The sequence below is a fragment of the Triticum urartu genome, chromosome 3, assembly GCF_003073215.2.
Source record: "Triticum urartu cultivar G1812 chromosome 3, Tu2.1, whole genome shotgun sequence".
NCBI classification, from domain to species: domain Eukaryota; kingdom Viridiplantae; phylum Streptophyta; class Magnoliopsida; order Poales; family Poaceae; genus Triticum; species Triticum urartu.
Genome location: NC_053024.1, coordinates 360,734,117 through 360,756,911, shown reverse-complemented (window position 1 = coordinate 360,756,911; position 22,795 = coordinate 360,734,117).

Genomic DNA, 22,795 nt, shown 5'->3' with positions numbered 1-22,795 from the left:
TAAACCCCTAGATAATATTATGGTTAATTATTCTCAATGGCACAACGAAAGATCTACTAGTAAAAAGGTTCATGCGAAAGAAGAGATTAATGTCTTGAGGGGAAAGATGGATGAGATTATGAAATTGTTTGCTAATAAGAGTGTTTCTTCTGATCCTAATGACATGCCTTTGTCTACTTTGATTGAGAATAGTAATGAATCTATGTATGTGAATTTTGTTGGAAGGAACAATTTTGGTAACAACGCGTATAGAGGAAACTTTAATTCTAGGCCGTTCCCTAGTAATTCCTCTAATAATTATGGTAATTCCTACCACAACTCTTATGGAAATTTTAATAAGATGCCCTCTGATTTTGAGACTAGTGTTAAAGAATTTATGAATTCGCAAAAGAATTTCGATACTTTTGTTGAAGAAAAATTGCTTAAGATTGATGAGTTGGCTAGGAACGTGGATAGAATTTCTCTTGATGTTGATTCTTTGAAACTTAGATCTATTCCACCTAAGCATGATATCAATGAGTCTCTCAAAGCCATGAGAATTTCCATTGATGAGTGCAAAGAAAGAACCGCTAGGATGCATGCTAAGAAAGATTGCTTTGTGAAAGCATGTTCTTCTAGTTTTAATGATAATAATGATGAAGATCTAAAAGTGATTGGTGTGTCTCCTATTAAATCTTTGTTTGCCAATATGAATCTTGATAAAGATGGGACTGCAGATGAGTCAACTTTAATTAGAAGGCGTCCCAATGATTCGGAGTTTTTAGATCTTGATGCAAAAATTGGTAAAAGTGGGATTGAAGAGGTCAAAACTTTACATAGAAATGAACCCACTATTTTGGATTTCAAGGAATTTAATTATGATAATTTCTCTTTGATAGATTGTATTTCCTTGTTGCAATCTGTGTTAAATTATCCTCATGCTTATGATCAAAACAAAGCTTTCACTAAACATATCGTTGATGCTATAATGCAATCTTATGAAGAAAAACTTGAATTAGAAGTTTTTATCCCTAGAAAACTTTATGATGAGTGGGAACCTACTATTAAAGATCATGAATGATATGATTTATGTGATTTAGGTGCTAGTGTTTCCACGATTCCAAAAACTTTGTGTGACGTGCTAGGTTTCCGTGAATTTGATGATTGTTCTTTAAATTTGTATCTTGCCGATTCCACCATTAAGAAACCTATGGGAAGAATTAATGATGTTCTTATTGTTGCAAATAGGAATTATGTGCCCGTAGATTTTATTGTTCTTGATATAGATTGCAATCCTACTTGTCCTATTATACTTGGTGGACCTTTCCTTAAAACGATTGGTGCAATCATTGATATGCAAGAAAGAAATATTAGATTCTAATTTCCATTTAGGAAAGGCATGGAACACTTTCCTAGGAAGAAAATTAAATTACCTTATGAATCTATTATGAGAGATACTTATGGATTTCATACCAAAGATGGCAATACCTAGAGCTATTCTTATTTTTATGCCTAGCTAGGGGCGTTAAACGATAGCGCTTGTTGGGAGGCAACCCAATTTTATTTTTGTTCCTTGCTTTTTGTTTCTGTTTAGTAATAAATAAATCATCTATCCTCTGTTATGATTGTGTTTTTATGTTTTAATTAATGTTTGTGCCAAGTAAAGCCTTTAGGATCTTCTTGGATGCTTGTCATTTGATCTTGCTGAAAAAACAGAGATTATGCTCTCACAAGAATAATTTTCATTTTTAACTAGAGAGCGATAAAATACCGATTCCAACTACAGTAGATAAATATACAAATTATTTAGGTCTTCCTAATTTAGTAGAATTTTTGTAGTTACAGAAGTATTCGAAACCTAGAGATTACTACAGATTGTTCTGTTTTTGACAGATTCTGTTTTTCGTGTGTTATTTGCTTATTTTGATGAATCTATGGCTAGTATCGGGGGGTATGAACCATAGAGAAGTTTGAATACAGTAGGTTTAACACCAATATAAATAATATAATGAGTTCATTACAGTACCTCAAGTGGTGATTTGTTTTCTTATACTAACTGAGCTCATGCGATTTTCTATTGAGTTTTGTGTTGTGAAGTTTTCAAGTTTTTGGGTAAAGATTTGATGGATTTTGGAACAAGGAGTGGCAAGAGCCTAAGCTTGGGGATGCCCAAGGCACCCAAGGTAAAATCCAAAGACAACCAAAAGTCTAATCTTGGGGATGCCCCGAAAGGCATCCCCTCTTTCGTCTTCGTCTATCGGTAACTTTACTTGAGGCTATATTTTTATTCACCACATGATACATGTTTTGCTTGAAGCGTCTTGTATGATTTGAGTCTTTGATTTTTATTTTACCACAATCATCCTTGCTGTACACACCTTTTGGGAGAGACACACATTAATGGTAATTTATTAGAATACTCTATGTGCTTCACTTATATCTTTTGAGCTAGATAATTTTGCTCAGTGCTTCACTTATATTTTTTAGAGCACGGTGGTGGTTTTATTTTGTAGAAATTATTGATCTCTCATGCTTCACTTATATTATTTTGAGAGTCTTTTAGAACAACATGGTAATTTGCATTGGCTATAAAAGTAGTCCTAATATGATAGGGATTCTAGATGGGTATGATAAAAACTTTCATATAGAGTGCATTGACCACTATGATTCTTGATAGATGTTTTGAGATATAAAGATGGTAATGTTAGAGTCATGCTAGTTGGGCAATTGTGAAATTGAGAAATACTTGTGTTAAAGTTGGCAAGTCCTGTAGCATGCACGTATGGTAAACATTGTGTGACAAATTTGAATCATGGGGTGTTCTTTGAGTGCTTTCCTTATGGGTGGCGGTCAGGGACGAGCGATGGTCTTTTCCTACCAATCTATCCCTCTAGGGGCATGCGTAGTAGTACTTTGCTTCGAGGGCTAATAAACATTTGCAATAAGTATATGAGTTCTTTATGACTAATGTGAGTCCATGGATCATACGCACTCTTACCTTTCCGCAATTTGCTAGCGTCTTCGGTACCGTGCATTGCCCTTTCTCACCTCGAGAGTTGGTGCAAACTTCGCCGGTGCATCCAAACCCCATGATATGATACGATATGTCACACATAAGCCTCCTTATATCTTCCTCAAAACAACTACCATACCTACCTATTATGACATTTCCATAGCCATTCCGAGATATATTGCCATGCAACTTTGCACCGTTCTGTTTATTATGACACACTCCATCATTGTCATATTGCTTTGCATGATCATGTAGTTGAGATCATATTTGTGGAAAACCCACTTTCATAATTCTTTCATACATGTCACTCTTGATTCATCGCATATCCCGGTACACCGCCGGAGGCATTCACATAGAGTCATATTTTTGTTCTAGTATCGAGTTGTAACATTGAGTTATGAGTAAATAAAAGTGTGATGATCATCATTACTAGAGCATTGTCATATGTGAGAAAAAAGAGAGGCCAAAGAAGCCCAAATAGAAAAAGAGGCCAAAGAAGCCCAAACAAAAAAATGAGAGAAAAAGAGAGAAGGGACAATGTTACTATCCTTTTTCCACACTTGTGCTTCAAAATAGGCAACATGGTCTTCATGATAGATAGTTTCTTATTTTTTCACTTGCATATACTAGTGGGAAGTTTTCATTATAGAACTTGGCTTGTATATTCCAATGATGGGTGTCGTGGTATTCTCACGGAGGGCTTGCGAGTCGACAGATGCCACAAGGGCTTAGTGTGAGGGTAAGACCGCTGCTGATAGGATCGGGAGCGGGTATGCGAGTAGCACGCGCTAGTTTATCCAGATTCGGGGCTCTCCGGAGAGATAACACCCCTACTCCTGCATGTCTGAGTATATCTGGTATATCTGGTATAGAGTGCTCCTGGAGCTGTATCTGAAAGCAGGGCCATAGGCATCTGGCTTTGTATATGCCTATATGAGGCATGCTAGTGGTCGGCCATGCTCATGGCTGTGAGCATGTGTGCTCATGTGGATGGATGGATGGATAGCTAGCTAGCTTGCTAGCTAGTTGCTTGTGTGTGCGCGTGAGAGTCCATGGGCATGTATATGTGTGTGCCTATGTGTGTCTTCTCCTTTATATAGGAGAGGGTAGCTTAGGATGTAAGCTTGGTAGTGGGCATGGGTAAGGCATGGTGCATGTCATGCTTGTCCCCTAGGTCACTTCATAAATAGTTCCAGGGGACAAGTGACATTGTACATGATGGCGTCGCGGTACAGCTGTCTTGTCCGCGGTATGGCCGTCTCGTCGGGGTCTTGTCGGTGTCGAGTCAAGCTGCAGTCGGCAGCCGGCTGGTTGGCGCAGTCGGCAGCCGGCAGGAGCAGCCGGGCAGTCGGACTGGGGGGCTTTGCTAGCCCCGATGTCTTGATTTATTGTCTTACCGTCTTCGGGGTACCCGTGGTCAATTACTCCGTCAGTAGCCCCCAAGCCTCCGGGCAACTTGGCAAAGTTGGGCGGAGGTTTTTTGGCGAGTGTTCATGGAAATGATCTTAAAAAAGACAAAGTTAGTCCACGCGGATATATCAAGTGTTTGCTTTTAGCATTGCAAGTTTTATGCGGAGGGTGTCGACTTGGTTTCGTCCGAGCCCCCTTCAATCTTTTTCATGTTCCCTCCGCTTTTTGGCTTGTGCTCTCGCTCGCCGGACAGCCGCTCTGCGGTGTGTGGCTGACAGTGGGCCGTGAAGCGGAGTGTATAGTACTCACAGTCTGGGAGCAGATTCAACTGAGTAGATACTTGTAAAGGAAAACGGCCGGGTCGCCCGAACCGTTTTTCTTTCCGGATGTTTTTTCGCGTGAGTGGCCTTCAGCGTTCACTCTTGCTAGCCGGACAGCCGCTCTGCGGTCTGTGGCTAAGAGTGGGCCTTTGGTACTGCACACGCTACTAAGCCGTCTGCAGGAACAAACGTCTCAGGCCAAGCGGCCAGCCCCCGGGCCAAATCTGGCTGGCGCCGGGGCGAACAGTGATTCAACTATAATGAAATGCGGAGATAGTTCCCCGAGCATCGCTCGGGGTTATCCGTGCTTGCGTAGTGCAAAAATATGCGGGTGAAGAGCTCACATTGATTTTTGTGTAGCCGAGGCGGAGTTTGCAGAAGACAGCCGGCACAGCTCAACGCTTGCTGAGCGTGCTGGCGCACCCGCTGGGTGTAGTCTTCAAGCCTCCGGGAGCTCGAAGGGGTCCCGACCGATCAGGCTCGACCGGCCAGGTGGCGAGGCGGCTTGCAACACCCTTTTTCTTCTTTTTCTCTTCTGCTGGCTGCTGACAGCCGGCAAAAACTCTTTCCTTGTCTGCAATCTTCGCGGGGACGCGTCAGCGCATCCGCTGGGTGTAGCCCCCGACATTTGGGCCGACTGCTGAGCAGTCAGGCCGGATATCCCGGTGACTACTTTGTCTTCTCCTTTGCGGGGGCGCGTCAGCGCACCCGCTGGGTGTAGCCCCCGACATTCGGGCCGACTGCTGAGTAGTCAGGCCGGATCTCCCGGCAACTACTTTGTCTTCTTTTCTCGCGGGGGCGCGCCAGCGCACCCGCTGGGTGTAGCCCCCGAGCTTCAGGCCGAGGCTTGACCAGCCAGGCATCGAGGCAGACGGCAGCCGGCTGGCGCTCCTGCCGGCCACACGTTGACGCGGGCAGGCAGGCCGGGTCACGTCTAGCCGTCCAAGTGTCGAAGTAGGCAGACGGACGGACAGACATTTTTTTTCTTTTCTTCTCTTCGGACGGCTGCAGCCGGACAAAGACTTTTTATCATCAGCCGGCTATGGACAGCCAGACGTACACATTTTTTTAGTCAGCTGGCTGGGTATCCGACCTCTTCTCAGCCGGATTAGGCACTCGACCTCTTTTTTTCTTTTCTTGGGGTTAATAGCCGGTTGTTGACTTTTCTTTTGTCTCCAGCTGGCCCGTCTTTTATTTCTTTTAGCGGGCATGAGCAGCGGGCAGGAGCCGGACTCGGCGGAAACCGGCGGCCGGGTCGTGGCAGAAAATGGCGCGGGCGAAGCCGGCGGGCCGGGATGCCGCAGCAGCCGGCGGTCGGGTCGCAGTGGAAGTCGGCGGCCGGGACGCGGTGCGGCAGCGGAGGCGGCGGGTCGGGTCGGAGGCGGAGCTGGGGAGGCGTAGACGCATGGAACCGGCTAGAGCTGGGCGGCAAGCCGGCAGGTGCACGGGAGCCGGCCAGGAGCGGCGCGGGGCGGACCCGACGAGACGACCGGTTGGGCGAGGCAACGCGGGGGCGGCAAGCCGGCCAGCCGGGTTGCGGGCGGACCCGGCAAGCGGCCGGGTCGCTGTGTGGCGGGCGAAGCCGGCAACGGACCAGGCGGGCGGAGGAGCAGCGCAGAGACTGTGAATCACCCGGGCGCGGGGGCGCGCGACTACGGGGGGTTGGCGCAGCAGGGCGCCGAGCGGATGGAGCGGGAGGCGGCGTAGCACGCACGCGGAGGAGCCGTACGCGACCAGAGGGGGCGAGCCGGCGGAGAGAGGAGGCCAGGCGCGGGACCGCGAGGGCAAGGCGGCGCGGTCGGAGGCGGCTGGCCGCCGGGTTGCGCGAAGTCGTCAAGCGCAGTCGCCAGCGCGTGTGCGGGGTGGATGCGGGGCGCGGTGAGACAGGCGCCGGATGGGGCGGCAGTGACAGGGAGCCGGATGCCGGGGTAGAGCCGGCGAGGCGCGACTGCGGTCGGCCCAATGCAGGCCGGGTGGCGGAGGCGCGAGCTGGAGCCGGCAGGGGGCGCGACGACCCGGATGGCGGTCGGGAGGCCAAGTGCAGCCAGCGTGGGCTGCGAGCCAGCAGGTGGGATGATGCACGCGGATCCGGCGTGAGCGAGGCTGGAGACGGTGGGGCGGAGAACACGGGCGCCCAGTAGGGAAGCGTGGCGTCGGGCTGGCGACGCCCGTGACCAACTACTGGTTCAGGAGGAGCACGAAGGCGGCGCGGTCGTCGCGGACGGCCGAGGGCCTGCGAGGATGAGCGCGGACGGAGCACGAAGCAGGGGCGCGCAGAGGCGGCCGAGCGCCGCGAAGAAGGAGGTGAGGCGCGTGAGGAGCAATAGACGACGGAGCAGGAGGTGCCCGACGAGCTCGCAGAGGTCTGGCCAGGCACGAGCGGTGCAGCAGCGCGCGCGGGCGCCTCCCCTTACGACGCACACAAGGACAAGCAGAGGCATGCTAGTGTATATGCATTGTCTGGGAAGTGCATCAGGAGTATGCGGCCATAGTCGAACTAGCATATGACCACTATCTGGCTATGATATGGAGATTATCTGGATTGTGTCTGTCCAATATATGGACAGGGTCTGACTTGTGTATGGCTCATGTATGACCATTGTCTGGGTAGAACAAGAGCAGATGCGACAGAGTGGAAGCGAGCATGCGGATGGGTGCACCGATGGAGAGACGCCATAGGTCGAGGAGGCCGGACGCGGCACACACGCGCGTGGACGAAGTCAGACAACGGGGATGCGCCGTCTAGCATGCGCGCCGGGGGCATGGTGAAGTTGATCCCCGAGCGCCGCTGGTGAGACGGCAGTGACATCGCCGCGGTGATGATGAAGAGGGCGAGGCCGATGGCGAAGACGCGCCGTCCCGCGCGGCCGCTCCGGGGGCGGGTCGAAGTCGAGCCCCGAGCGCTACCGGAGAGACAACGCGACACCGCGGCGGTGATGACAAAGATGGTCCCGCTCGGACTGCAAAACCAGCAGCAGCGCGGTAGCATAGTAGTAGTACCGCCCCACGGTGGGCGTCAACTGTCGTGGTATTCTCACGAGGGGCTTGCGAGTCGACAGATGCCACAAGGGCTTAGTGTGAGGGTAAGACCGCTGCTGATAGGACCGGGAGCGGGTATGCGAGTAGCATGCGCTAGTTTACCCAGGTTCGGGGCTCTCCGGAAAGATAACACCCCTACTCCTGCATGTCTGAGTATATCTGGTATATCTGGTACAGAGTGCTCCTGGAGCTGTATCTGAAAGCAGTGCCATAGGCATCTGGCTTTGTATATGCCTATATGAGGCATGCTAGTGGCCGGCCATGCTCATGGCCGTGAGCATGTGTGCTCATGTGGATGGATGGATAGCTAGCTAGCTTGCTAGCTAGTTGCTTGTGTGTGTGCGTGAGAGTCCATGGGCATGTATATGTGTGTGCCTATGTGTGTCTTCTCCTTTATATAGGAGAGGGTAGCTTAGGATGTAAGCTTGGTAGTGGGCATGGGTAAGGCATGGTGCATGTCATGCTTGTCCCCTGGGTCACTTCATAAATAGTGCTAGGGGACAAGTAACAGTGTACATGATGGCGTCGCGGTACGGTTGTTTTGTCCGCGGCATGGCCTTCTCGTCGGGGTCTTGTCGGTGTCGGGTCGAGCTGCAGTCGGCAGCCGGCTGGTTGGCGCAGTCGGCAGCTGGCTGGGGAGCCGGCAGGAGCAGCTGGGCAGTCGGACTGAGGGGCTTTGCTAGCCCCGATGTCTTGATTTATTTTCATGCCGTCTTCGGGGTACCCATGGTCAATTACTCCGTCAATGGGCTTCCTGAAAATTCCCTAGGTCTTCATGAGTAAGCAATTTGGATGCACACACACTTAGTTTCTTTTGATGAGCTTTCATACACTTATAGCTCTAGTGCATCCGTTGCATGGAAATCCCTACTCCTCGCATTGACATCAATTGATGGAAATCTCCATAGCCCGTTGATTAGCCGCGTCAATGTGATACTTTCTCCTTTTTCCTTATCACATAACCCCCATCATCATATACTATTCCACCTATAGTGCTATATCCATGGCTTGCGCCCATGTATTGCGTAAGGGTTGAAAAGGCTGAAGCGCGTTAAAAAGTATGAACCAATTTCTCGGCTTGTCATCAGGGTTATGCATGAGGGGAGCATTTTGTGTGACGAAAATGAAGCATGGCCAAACTATATGATTTTGTAGGGATGATCTTTATTTGGCTATGTTATTTTGATAAGACATAATTGCTTGGTTAGCATGCTTGAAGTATTACTATTTTTATGTCAATATTAAACTTTTATCTTGAATCTTTTAGATCTGAACATTCATGCCACAATAAAGAGAATTACATTGAAAATTATGTTTGGGAGCATTCCACATCAAAAATTCTGTTTTTATCATTTACCTACTCGTGGACGAGAAGGAATTAAGCTTGGGGATGCTTGATACGTCTCCAACGTATCTATAATTTTTGATTGTTCCATGCTATTATATTATCTATTTTGCATGTTTAATGGGCTTTAATATACCTTTTTATATTATTTTTAGGACAAACCTATTAACCGAAAGCCAGTTCAAATTGCTGTTTTTTTTGCCTATTTCAGTGTTTCCTAGAAAAGGAATATCAAACGGAATCCAAATGGAATGAAACCTTCGTGAGCATCTTTTTTTTTGGAACAAACATAATCTAGGAGACTTGGAGTGGACGTCAAGGAAGCAGCGAGGCGGCCACGAGGTAGGAGGGCGCGCCCCCACCCTCATGGGCCCCTCGCAGCTCCACCTTCCTACTTCTTTCGCCTATATATACTCTTATACCCTGAAACCTTCTGTACCCGTGAGATCCCATCTTAGGGACTTTTCCGGCGATCTGCCAGAGGGGGATTCGATCACGGAGGGCTTCTACATCAACACCATTGCCTCTCCGATGATGTGTGAGTAGTTTACCACAGACCTTCGCGTCCATAGGTATTAGCTAGATGGCTTCTTCTCTCTCTTTGGATCTCAATACAAAGTTCTCCTCAATCTTCTTGGAGATCTATTCGATGTAACTTTTTTTGCGGTGTGTTTGCCGAATCCGATGAATTATGGGTTTATGAACTTGATTATGTATGAATATTATTTGATTCTTCTCTGAATTCTTATATGCATGATTTGATATCTTTGCATGTCTCTTCAAATTATGGGTTTAGTTTGGCCTACTAGATTGATCTTTCTTGCAATGGGAGAAGTGCTTAGCTTTGGGTTTAGTCTTGTGGTGTCCTTTCCCAGTGACAGCGGGGGCAGCAAGGCACGTATTGTATTGTTGCCATCGAGGATAAAAAGATGGGGTTTATATCATATTGCTTGAGTTTATCCCTCTACATCATGTCATCTTGCTTAATGCGTTAGTCCGTTCTTATGAACTTAATACTCTAGATGCATGCTGGATAGCGGTCGATGTGTGGAGTAATAGTAGTAGATGCAAAATCGTTTCGGTCTACTTGACATGGATGTGATGCCTATATTCATGATCATTGCCTTAGATATCATCATAACTATGCACTTTTCTATCAATTACTCAGCAGTAATTTGTTCACCCACCGTAATACATGTTATCTTGAGAGAAGCCACTAGTGAAACCTATGGCCCCGGGTCTACTTTACATCATATAAGCTTCCAATCTACAATTCTAGTTTACTATCTATTTTTCAATCTTTATTTTCCAATCTATACCACAAAAATACCAAAAATATTTATCTTATTATCTCTATCAGGTCTCACTTTTGTAAGTGATCGTGAAGGGATTGACAACCCCTTTATCGCGTTGGTTGCGAGGTTCTTGTTTGTTTGTGCAGGTACTAGGCGACTTGTATGTAGTCTCCTACTGGATTGATACCTTGGTTCTCAAAAACCAAGGGAAGTACTTACGCTACTTTGCTGCATCACCCTTTCCTCTTCAAGGGAAAACCAACACATGCTCAAGAGGTAGCACTCTTCAGGGTCTCGACCTTGGCCGCACTGCCTGCAAATATGATCAGGACAACACAGGAGATTAGACTCTGCATTGGCATATTACTTCAGGTGTGTAAACACTTATTCAAACCATACCCTGCGCCTCATCAAGCCGTTTGTTGATACAGATGAGATCCTCATTGGCCAACTCCAACTTTCGCTTGAGTTCGAATACTTTGGCGGCCTAGGCGGTCGGCGCTAATAGTGAAGCCTGTTTATCAAAATAGACAAGTATGTTATCTCCTGCGAATATTACTTGATCCTCTATTCGGCCATTTTTCAAAAGTCGAACAAAGTCTCAAGGGATACTATTTATACACGGGCATATATTTTGCACAAGCGGCTAAGAATATTACATCACATACCTCAAAGCCTGTTAATAGGCCGGTGAATGCTTCGTTCAGCCCGCTTTCGGCGGACTGAACCTTCTTAACCACCGTACCCATCAGGGTACAGTGCTCCTCCACGACGGAAGCACATTGTAGTGCATCCATCAGAGGGTTCGGCGCCTCCGGATTAGTGGAGGTCGCCGGTGGAGTCGACGCTCCCCCCTCCTTCAAAGGAGCTATGTGGGTCTCCGGAATGGTGTTCGGCTGGGGTCTGGATTGGTCATGGGCCCCATCATCAGTCTCCATGGGGTTTGGTTCCCCATGTTCTCGGCAGCCGAGGCGTTACCCTCTGGTACCGTCTTGGCGGCCTCCCGCACCTCTCCATGGCCCGGAGAGGCTCTTTGGGACAGCACTTCGGTGTCGTCCATAGCGGTTGGCGGAGAGGCTCGCGGAGGCATCTCGCTGTCCACCATCCCCAGTTCTAGCAAGTTCCCCGAAGATGATGATAAGTAGGGGAGATCACGGGCCGGAGTGAAGCACACAATACAATGTGTTAAAACTACAATCATAAATACCGGATATATGTAAGGCATCCTTGGATACTTATGAATCGACTAGGAGCTTTGACCTGGGGCACCACTCGGGGATGGCTTCGGCATCCGAGTCCGAGCCGTCTGAGAGGGATATCTTCCCCCTCTTGGACGCCTCCACCTCTGGGTCCATGAAGGCCACCCTTTTCTTATTCCTCCCCTTAAGGGGATAATTGCTCTCTTCCTCCTCCTCCTCTTCGTCTTCATCTCCCTCGTGGGAGGAGGGAGCTTTGGTATCTCCGGACATAGCGTCTGAAGTACCTTTATGGCGGAGGCCACCTTTGGCCTCCTTGGCCTTCTTGTCTAGCACCTGGTACGGCACCAGGACTAGCATCCTCGTTAGCAGAGGATCAGCTAGCTTTTCGGGTAGTGGAGCCAGACACTTGATCTGCTCCACCTTCTTTGTCCAGCCCTGATTAAAGGATGGAAGTCTCAGCATACCCCTTTGATTTGTGAACTAAGTTATGTTTGGAAACTGAAAAACTTACTGGGGTGGCGGGATGAGCGCAGTCGAGGCCGATGTCATCGGTCATCTCTGGCTACGATTTCTGGGCCTTGAAAAGCAACTTCCAGATATCTTCGTGCATCGTGCCAAAGAATCACTATAGGGTTCACGGCCCTTCCGGATTGAACTCCCACATGTGGAGAGGCCAGCTCTGGCAGGGAAGGGTCCGGCGGAATAGCCTCACCTGAATCACATCAGTGAGGCTGATGTTCTTTTCTATAATCATTTTGATGCACTTTTTCAGCGTCAGCACCTCGTCAGTCGACCCCCAGTCCAGACCCTTGTTGATCCACGATGCGAGCCGCATTGGGGGTCCGGACTTCAACTCAGGAGTGGCTGCTCAGGTGGCACCGCAGGGTTTGGTGATGTAGAACCACTCGTGTTGCCATCCCATCACGGTCACCACGAAGGCCCCTTTGGGCCAGGTGACGTTGGGGAGCTTGCTCACCATGACGCCGCCGCAGTCCGCATGTTGCCCGTCGACTACTTCCGGCTTCACATTGAAAACCTTAAGCCATAGGCCGAAGTGGGGGGGATGCGGAGGAGTGCCTCGCACACGATGATGAACGCCGAAATGTGGAGGAAGGAATTTGGGGCTAGATCATGGAAATCTAGCCCATAATAGAACATGAGGCCACAGACGAAAGGGTGGAGAGGAAACCCTAGTCCGTGGAGGAAGTGGGTGATAAACACCACTCTCTCGCCGGGCTCCGGAGTAGGGATGATCTCCTTTTTGGCAGGAAGCCTGTGCGCGATACTCGTAGCCAGGTACCCCGCTTCCCGGAGTTCCTTAACGTCCTTCTATGTCACGGAGGAAGTCATCCACTTGCCCTACGAGCTGGATCCAACAATGGCTTGAGAGGTTGGGCAGTGGGAAAGATCGAAGCTTGGGCACTGGAGCTCGGGGCTGGGAGGGCAGAGGGGAGAATAAGGCGAGGGGTAAAAAGATAGATATTTATCCGCTTATATAGGGAGTGAATATCAAGTGCCCCCCACAAGCCTTAAAACTCTCCTATTCCCAAGGGGTCGTGCGAATGGCACGGTAGGATAACCCAAATCCGTATTGATGAGAATCCCGCAATAAGGGGGCACGATCTCTGCTTTGACACGACGTGTCAATAGAGGCTGCACCTCGAAGCATGAAGCGGGAGGCCAAAAATCGATTCAAAATAATAAAAAGGCCACACGTAACGTTTCGCCAAAAAAGCTGTCACTGGACATACCTTATTTTGATTAAGTATCGTGCCCTTGTGGTTGAGGGTTGTAACTGTTATACAGAGCCGAACACAATTCTCTTGTTCAGAAGACTGCTTTGAAGTATTCGGAAGAGGAACCCGCTTTGCAATGCTGAAGACAATCTGCGTACCGAACACATCGTCATCGAAAGACTGGTTCAGGGGCTACTGAGGGAGTCTTGGACTGTGGGGTCCTCGGGTCTCCGAGCTATGTTACACGGGCATGACTGATGGGCCGTGATATACAAGGTATAAGGCCTTCCCCCGTGTCCGGATGGGACTCTCCTTTGCGTGGATGTCAAGCTTGACGACTGGATGTGTAGTTTCCTTTATCTGTAGACCGACTCTATCCAACCCTAGGCCCCTCCGGTGTCTATATAAACCAGAGGGTTTGGTCTGTAGAGTCTATCACAAATCATATAGGCTAGACATATAGGGTTTAGCCATTACAATCTCAAGGTAGATCGACTCTTGTAACCCCTATACTCATAAAAGTCAATCAAGCAGGAAGTAGGGTATTACCTCCATTAAGAGGGCCCAAACCTGGGTAAACATGGTGTCCCCCTTGTCTCATGTTACCTTCGATCCTCAGACGCACAGTTCGGGACCCCCCTACCCGAGATCGGCCAGTTTTGACACTGACACAAGCGTCGACGTGGAGCTTGGGAGGTGGTCCAGGAGCGGATGCATATTGTGATCTGCATCGAGGACATCTGGAAGACCGAACTTTTGCTGGGTTCTTTTGGGAAACGTTTGCATGGAAAACAAACACTACAAAAAATACACTTTCGTGATGACACGTGTTGGTCATAGCAGGTCACATTTTCTGTCATGCATCTACATCCATGACGATTTTATGACAGAATCAAGATAGTCATGCATGTGTAGTCGTAGAAGTGTTCCATGACATTACCAAAATTATCATCACGGAAGTGTCATGGAAGTGTTTTCGTCAAGGGCAACCGGCATGTGGCATCCACCATAATGGGGCGTCGTTGAGCTATCGGGTCTGGTTTTGGATCCGATAACCCGTTAACAGCCCAGACCAATGGGGATTTTCCATGTGTAAAATTCTCATTGGCCGGAGTAAACACGTGTTGGCTCACCTTTGGGACAGATGTCATCCACTCATTGGACATGAGGCGCCTATGATACGTCAGCATGTGGCACGGCCCAACAGAGGCCCATTTTGGTGAAAAGGCCGCCCCGTTTGACTTCGTCAAAAGGTAACGGGCCGGCCCACGGAAAGCCTGTTAATGGTCTAGTTGTATATAGCCCATTTATTGCCCGCTAACTCACGGCCCGTTACGACCTATCAGAATTAAGACCAGTAGCTTCATCTGGGCCGTCCAATATGATTCTAGCCTGCTGTAACTTCAGGCCCATGTTGTCTTTCGGCCCATATGAGGCCCTTTGTAACTCTTGGCCCATTAACGACACGTGGTGAATATGGCCCGTAATGAATAGTATACCGCTTTATACCCATTAACTACCCATTATTCCATTGGTCCACTTCCAACCCATGTTATCTTTTGGCCTTCTCAGGGCCCATTTATTCTTGGGCTCATTTCCAGCATTCGGTTAGTTACGGCCCATCACTGGCTTTTTCTGCTTGTGGGCCAAATTCAGCCCATGGTTACAATTGGCCCGTTTGCGGCCCACTAATCTGTTGGCCATTTTTATAGCGTCATCAAATACGACCGATTAACGATGGCCCGTTATTGTCGGCCCATGAACGGACGATTCCAAATCTAGCCCGTTTACGGCCCATAATGCGGTCTGTATTGGCCCATGTTTGGCCGATCGATCATACGGCCCGTAGAAGGCCCATTGATGCTACGGCCTATAGAAGGCCCATTGATTCTATGACCCATAGAAGGCCCATTGTTTCTATGGTCCTTAGAAGGCCCATTGTTTCTACGACCAGTAGGAGGCCCATAGTAACTACAGTAAATATGTAGCCCATGGTTATTGTGGCCTAGTTTAAAAAAATAGGTCATTGCGGCCACTAGCAAACCACGGAAAAAGAACTGCACTCACTACAAGCAAACAAATAAACAAGCAAGCAAGTTACGCTAGGCTATCATGACTATTACACATATTACATCCACTAGGCATCAAAGTTCGCCACCAGTGCAAATATAGGGAACAAAGCAGCATATCATATACACTAGTTGTCAAAGTTGGCGACCAGTGCAAATAAACACCGCAGCAAAACAAGTCCAGAAATGAAACCACTTCAGAAGAGCTCAAGAAACAATATCCTAGGTACCCATAATGCTGGCAAGATGGTTAGCAAGCTTATTAACTTTCTCTTGTTTGGCGCTTAAATCCTCCAGCGCTTGCTGTTGCACCAGAATGTATGCGTCTGAATTCTGCAGGGACTTCCTCAGTCCTTCAGCTTCCTGTCGCAGCACATCTGATCGATGTCTTTCAACTTGAAGTTGAGAATCTAGAAGACGAACTGATTCAGGCCGCGAGTTTGAAGAGCTTGTGCCAGCAGTAGTGGTCAGTAACTCGAACACTACATCAAGAGAGGACGTTTGAGTTTTCTCACTGTCGTCAAGATAGTTTTTATCAGCTTTCTTGGAGACCAACAGGGATGTCTCACTATCTTGAACCTTATCTGCATTACTTCCTTTACCATTGCATAACGGGGTATTGTTCTCCAATATTTTGTCCGCACTCTAAAAGAGAAACAAGCAGACACATCACATGTTTACCATGTTGTATATGAAACTCATTTTGGTAAATCTGTTCAATAGTAAAGGATAACAGCATGAAACAAACATATATCCATGGTCACTTTATGGGCTATATCATTCTAGTTTTTGTTGCCAAATCAAGATAGACACAGTTCAAATAATATTTGTTCAAGACAAACACTACTAGGGAAAACGTTATACACAAAACTTTAGCACTAGCGCTTGTTAAAAGAGCATGCTACTGCTAGATAGCAGTAGCGCGTGCAAAATAAGCGCGCTGCCGATGGACATATATCAGTAGCGCATCTCACCGAAAACTTGCTACTACTAAAATTCCAATCACTTAGCCGATGGGCTACACATAGTAGTAGCGATCTTCCAAAACCGCGCTACCGCTAATAAACTTATAGCAGCGCGTTTATGTGTAAATCGCTACTGCTAACGAAAAGAAAATGAAATGAAAAACGAATAGAGAAGTAAATGAAAATGAAAGAAATAGAAAAAGGAGAAAGGAAAAATATATAATGTAAAGAAAAATAAATGAAAAAGGGAAAAAATGATGAAGACGTAGCAGTAGCGCGCTCTGTTAAACGCACTATAACTAACTTAGCTATAGCGCATTTTCTGTAACGCGCTACCGTTACTTTTGACTTAAGCAAAAACGGTTTCCCCCCGGCCAACACTTCTCCCCAAATCGATCCCTCGCTTCGCCGCCGTCTCCCCCACTTCGCCGTCGCCCCCACTTCGCCGCCATCTCCTGCCGGTGTCGACGCCGCGCTCATCCTCACGGCCGCCGCCCGAGGCCACTCAGCCTCACTGCCGCCGCCTCTCGGGCCGCCCTCGACCTCACCGTCGCCTACCTTGACCTCACCGCCGCCGCCCTCGACCTCACCGCCCCCGAGCCCGCCAAGACTGCCGCGTCCCGATCCCGAGCCCGCCCACCCCGCCCCTACCTCCGTCGCCAAGCACCTCCCCGCCACCGTCTCTCCCCTCTCTGTAAGCCCCCAACCCATCCTTTTTAGTTAATAGATGTTAATGTTAAGTAGTAGATAATGTTGATGTTTCTTAGTTAGGGTAATAATAGACGATGTTAAGTAGTAGATAATGTAGATATTAATTAGTTCAGTAGGGTTTAGTTTTTGAATTGAGTTTGTTTAACTAGATGTTAATTAGGGCAGTAGGGTTTAGTTTAGAGTAAAGTTTAGTTTAATAGTTAACTAAATATAATCTATATTTGGTTTTTGAATTGGGTTTGAGAGAACATGCATGATTTGTGTCGATTTTCTTGAAGTGTCAAACGCTATAGGACATGCAAATTTGAAGTGGTCAGGATATATGCAAATTCCTCAATTGTGTTTGCCTATGTTTAGATTGTGCACAAGTGGCCTTTTGTTGTTTCCAGGGAATGAAGCTGAGTGGCCTATGTTTTGCCGGAATGTTGATTCATTTCCGTTCTGGCCAATTTCAGGTTCTCGATTTGTCCACTTTTTAGCAAAGGTCATGCCGAAATTTTTCGTGAATTTTGGCATGACTTGTGCTACAAACTAGGACATATCGAGTGCCCGGAATTTGCCGCACCAGGAAGGAGTCAACGTTCCTGCAAAACATAGGCCTTTTGTATGTCATTATTCATTTTATTAGGTCTAGAATTAATTTACTAGATTTAATCATAGGAAACATGGCTAGCAACGATGAAGGACAGGGTTCTGGTGATTGCGACGACATCTACCGGGCGGCAGACAAATTTTTTAGCCTTGCCGATGATCAACCGGTGGCATCGGGGACTGAGACCAACACGCAGACCGGTGCTGAGACTGAGACCGGCGCTGAGACTCAGACCGGCATCGAGATTGGCGCTGCCTCGGGGAGCGGAGCCGGTGTAGAACCGAAAGCAAAGAGGCAACGGCTTCCTAACAAACTCAAGACTACTAGACTGGTGGTCACGGAGGTGGACGACGGCAATTTTGAGCCAAAGGCACCCGAGGAAGCGCGTCGATGCTACGGCAATCAAATAGGCTGCATCGTACGGACAACCGCCACCATCAACGATGAGAAACTACCAAAGATAGAAAATATGAGGAGCTCCCTCCTAAACAAGTTTCACTAGATATTCTTGTTCCCGGGCCGAAATGAGAAGGATTATGAAGATCCAGATGAGGACCCGGCAATGAAGAAGATAAACAAACACGCCATGACCAAGTTTAGCAACACGTTGGCCGCCTGGAAAAATCAAGTGAAAGCAAAGATCATCGACAAGAAGGAACCCTACTCCGAGATTGTAAAGGATAATCCGACAATCACGGAAGAGCAGTTTCAAATATTCAAGGAGGCTTGCGAGGCCGAAGCTGCCAAAAAAAAGTCTCAGTACATGAAGGGGCTTCAAGAGAGGAACATTGGGAGCCACCACCTCGGAAGTCGTGGTTATGACGGAAAGTGGTCCAAATGGGCCAAGGAGGACACGGAAGCCGTGACTCTTGGCATTCCAGACCCCTTGGCGGATTTCACAGTCCCGTAGGAGCGTGACGTCCTCAGGGCCCGGCACCGTTGAGACCCAGTGAAGAAGGTTTACGAGACAACACCGGTCATTACGGAGTTCATGAGACTGCTAGTAATTTTAGTTTCTGATCAATTCGACTGCACACGTTAGTCATATTTGTAAACGATCCTTGTGCCTTTTGCAGAGAGAGCAGCACCAGATTGTGGCCGAAAGCGACTCGCCATCTGAGGCATTGGCGAGGCCCAAGTGGGACACTCCATTCAACTGGGCGTTGAACATATTGAAACGACAACCGGTGGATACTCGACCGTCGTATGGACGCGTGCACGGTGTCAGAGACGGCGCCACGTGGAAGAAGTACTACCGTGAGACCATGGAGGAGAGAAAGGGAAGACGGAGGTTAACTGAAGAAAACATCAACAAGAAGGTTGAGATTGCGGTTGAGAAGAAATCATCTCAGACAGTCGCAACAGCGGTAGCTGCCACAAAACAGGTGGTTGCAGATTTGTCTACTTCCTTGGTGACGGGAGTTATCACTTGGACAAGGTAAAATCAGGAAAAAAATGCAGAGGACTTTCCCCTTGCCGACTTCTTGGGGAGCATCTCGACTAGTGTTGCACCAGCACCTGCTCCCGCACTGGCTCCCGCACCGGACGTGCTCGGTGGTGCTTCATCTTTGGCTGAGCTCGACGCCCTCATGGTATCTGTCACACCGGCCCACTTCAATATAAATGTATAATCTCCCGTTTTCGTTGCCTTTCGGATGTCTCACGTCACAGACTTTTCTTTGCAGGCCGACGAAACCCTGTGCACCATATTGTACACCATCGGCAACCAGAAGGTGGACGTGGGGAAGGCGACGATAATGAAGCCGAAGGAAGCATTGTTCCACAGTCGGCCGATCCCCCCGAACATCTTCAAGGTTTCCGTGGCGAGTGTCAAACCGGGCCACGAGAATTTGCCTCCTCCAATACTAGCAGGGGATGACGACGAGACACCGCGGCGGCTTGGTGATTGTTGCAATGGGTGGGTCCTGTTGTGGCCAAAGAGTCTTCTTCGTCTGGAGGCGGCCGGGAGCACACCCACGAGCACGCAGCCTCAGCAAGGTATGAACATCAACACCCCACCTACCCAATTAGCATCGGGTGTCGGGTTGGGTGATAGCGGACGGGGTAAGGAGGAGGCTCCATTAGTCGCTGATGATGTCTCCATGGATGAGGATGAGGACGACGATGGCGCTGAACAGTATGTCTATACTGGCGCCTCCTCAGGGTTTGAGCGTCATGAGTTGGTGCCTGAATTGCCATCTCAACGTATTATGGACGACCTTCCGGTAGTAAAGAAGTCTAGGAAGAGAGCGAGGAAAGGCAAAAAAGTTGATTCTATGATCCAGCCACCTCAGCAGCCTTGGCTTCAGGACCGTATAGATATCCCCGATGCGGATAAATGGCATATTCCCGGTCAACCAATCCTACCTGCAATAGAGCTACGGGCCAGATTCGGCGATCTAAGGAGACTTCATGACGATGTGCTGCAGGTAGAGAAAGGCCTCATCGCCTCGAATGATCCAGGATACCCACTCTACGTGGTTAACGTTCCGCGGCAAATGTCGTACGTCAACAACTTCCTCGCGGATAAGTTCTTCCTCCATTCGATTACATATTCGACATGTTTCACGTGAAGAAGCTGGATTTTACGTTTGTCCGCCTTTATGCCTTGCACATGAACTACATCATCGGGGTTGAGCAGATATCTCATATCTGTGTTGCTGACCCGTACTACATGCACGAGGGCTTCTTGGGAGTCTGCGCAAAGCACCATGAATACGCGAGGGATTACATTGTCAATTTCATGCTTGCCAATAAGGACAAGGAGGCGATTCTCGTGCCTTATCATCCCGTGTAAGTCATCCGTGCTGCTATCCTTCCTTCGATTTCAATCATTCATTTGCACGGTGGAGGCTAATTAATTTGAGGTGTACTTATTTTGCGCAGCGGCGGGCGCGCCGTCCTCATCATCCTCTACCCCCGATTCTCCCACGCTCTTTGCTTGGACTCGTCGAAGAACATTCACAAAAAGGATTACACCCACATCAAGGATGTTGTCGACAGTGCTATATTTTACTACCAAGCAAGGGGTGGAGAGGTCAGGGACAACAAGACAAGGGGCGCCAGGGCCGCCTTCGGCCATAAGACCGACTTCTGCTGCATCCAGCAACCGAACGATTCTCTTAATGATGGATTCTATGTCCTACACCACATGCTGGATTACAGACGGGATCACCAGAACCTTCGCATGTCACCTAGATCCGGCGATGCACATATTTTGGAATGGGCAAAGGACATAGGAGATATCAAGGATCATCGACTTCGAGCTGAGTTCTATAACATCCAGCATGAACTTGCCCAAATCATCATGAAGGAGGTCGTCGGAAAAACAGGGATGTTCTACGGAGAAGGACAAATGTCGCAGGAAGACGTCCGAACATGGATAGCCTCTCAGCGTCTCGACATGAAGCCTTTCACTAAGATCAAGGACTATCTCCCTGACTTGGATGGATGGAATGACATGTTGGAGTGATTGTCGATATATGACAATGTGTCCGTTTAGTCCATACTTTCTGTATGAAAAAACTTTGAGTTATGCACGGTGAAACTTTATTTGTGATGTAATTAAACCATCCTCCTCCTCGACTAGCGAAAATCACTCTAGTTAGGGCATTTTGGGGTACGATGAACTTTGTTATTTATGCTTATGATATGTTGTTTCTATTTTTGCCAAGTCTGTCTCTTTCTGTTGCTCAACTATATATGTTGCATATCATCGACTCATGTGACGATGCATGTGCATAGATCATAGATGGCGAAGAAGTGCTACGCCAGGAGTATATATAAGACAAGTGGCCGGGGTATCAGGCCCAGGTGTACCGATTTCCGGTTTCCGAGCGACAGGCAGTAGTTAGTTTAGGTTCACACTAATGCAAGAGAGGGATACGAACTCATGTACTCAAAGTGATAGCTCTTCTCGCGTATATCATTGTTTAGATGGACGACGATGTATTTGCAAGTAATCGAGACATGTATCGCTATTTTTGATACGATGACGAGAGACCACTTTGTGTTGGATGATGATTATGATGATGACATGATTTGATGAGACTAATTGTATGTATATGCTATGATACATTTGTATGTGTATGATATGCTAAAGATTATTGTATAAAGCCTATTCAAATACAAAACAAATAGAAAACAAATATGCAGGAAAAATAATAATAAAACTAGTAGTAGCGAGGGGGGGGGGAATTTAGCAGTAGCGCTGCCTTACCAGTAGCGCTTCCCAGTAAACAACGACCTTTTCTAAAGAGCGCTACAGCTATTCATCTATAGCAGTAGCGTGGGACAACAGGCGCTACTGCTATACGTTAGCTGTAGCGCCTTATTAGTAGCGCCGGTCCCCGTGCTACTAATAGGCCCAAAACCTGCGCTGCTGCTAGGCTTTTCCCTAGTAGTGAAAGCAGAATAGACAGAATATAAGTGTGGGAAACTACAGAGCAGTAACAACACTTGTAATGTGCATGACATGAGAATATAACTATTTATTCAATTGAAACCGAAATCTACATAGAGCAAGTTAGAACAACAAACCAGTTAAAGAAACAGGTTAAAACATACCTGTTGCGCCATTGGAGTTTCAATTCCATCCTTCAAATTTGAAAATAGTTGGTATGAATAAATACAGTGATGCAAGAGCAAAGGTGTATGAACCATAGCTGCAGAAACTGACCTGAGAACAATTCTTCTTCTGCTTTAATCGTTGAGTTGGGATTCGGAGTGGTGGTCCTCATGCTTTGGGCACTGCAGCTCCCTTACTAACTGCTTGTGTTTGGGTGCTCTATGGTGGAGACAGTGCTGTGTCAACTAGAACTGGGTTACTATCTGCTGGGGTTGGGGTTAGAAGGGGTGTAGCTGGTTCTCTGTCCAACTAGGTAGGGGTACAATCTGCGAGAGTCTATGTTATGTGTGATGGGGCTGGTTCTTGGGAAAGTACAACCATGGTTCTATCTGCAACAACCGGTAGCACTATCTTTTCTAAATACCATGTTGTTACTCCCTTAGATACTGCCATCACCCTCTCCAATTCGAATGGCTGATAAGCAAGAAAAGTAATTGAATGTACAGACATTGTATGATAGATCGGTGCAATGGATAGTGGGGAACAAAAGAGGGC